This window comes from Mizuhopecten yessoensis, unplaced genomic scaffold (genome assembly GCF_002113885.1).
Source record: "Mizuhopecten yessoensis strain PY_sf001 unplaced genomic scaffold, ASM211388v2 scaffold6981, whole genome shotgun sequence".
In the NCBI taxonomy this organism is placed as follows: Eukaryota; Metazoa; Mollusca; class Bivalvia; order Pectinida; family Pectinidae; genus Mizuhopecten; species Mizuhopecten yessoensis.
Genome location: NW_018406821.1, coordinates 425,404 through 426,507, shown reverse-complemented (window position 1 = coordinate 426,507; position 1,104 = coordinate 425,404).

Sequence of the window (1,104 nt, the reverse complement as noted above, 5' to 3'; positions counted from 1 at the left end):
CCCAAAATGGATTTACACAGTCATTTGGTCTATATACTGTACATAAAAGGTACGAGGAGTTATTAAAAATAAGTTCGACCCAGATGGCCTCACCTGATGGAAATTCTAAATCAAAACGCCGCTGGGCAGAAATTAAAGGCGAAATATAAACAACGACACCTCCACCCTGTGAACATTCACGGTCTTTCCGGAAAGGATTATTATTAAAACCTGCAAGTGCAATTTCTTCGTCAGATATACTGGTGTCTAAGTGGGATTCCGTGATACATACTACGTGAAATTCGTCTGCAATATTTTCAAGGTGAGTTTGTTTATTTCTTAAACTACGTATGTTTAAATGGAAAATTGTTAATTCATCGGAAGATACATCAGGCCCAGGGTTTTCATGTATGTCCATGCAAATCAATAATAAAAGATGGAGGATAAGGATGAAATTAGTGTTAAAGAGAATTTTGTATTGTGTAGTCTTGAATGTAAGAAGAAGGATTTCATTTTTTTTTAGATTCATCCAATACGAAATTTAAATTCATTTTAAATATTTTTGAGCTCGAGTGGTTACAGTGTGTACGCATGACGAAAATGCCGACCGCCACCCTGTGTGCTATTATATATATCGTTACCCATTATCAAGAACGGTCATGGTTGGGTGACTATCGACAAAGAACTTGCGCACGTGCATATATACACCTGTCCAACAGTACAAACGGACTCGAGGTGAAGGTCACGCAGAAGTAAACAAGAGGAAAGTGGGAGGGGAAGGGGTAATAGCAAACAGGAAAGGTAAATAAAAGAAAACATAGGTGGAGAATCGAAGAATGTTTCTGCGGCTATAAAGAAGAGTAAGAGTTAAAATGATTGTTAGGTAGTGAGACCGACAGATTATGATAATTTTGTATATGATGACAATGTATAGAAAAATGGGAAAACTATTTACATTTTCAGCATGGTATAACTATATGAATAACATAGTCATTAATTATATATACAAGTCAGCTTGGGACAAACAGATTATACAAATGTGTACAATTGGTACACACACAACACAGGGAAGGGTACTATAGGTAGACACTTTAGATAGCTTATATTGACAAGGTAGAAACATAG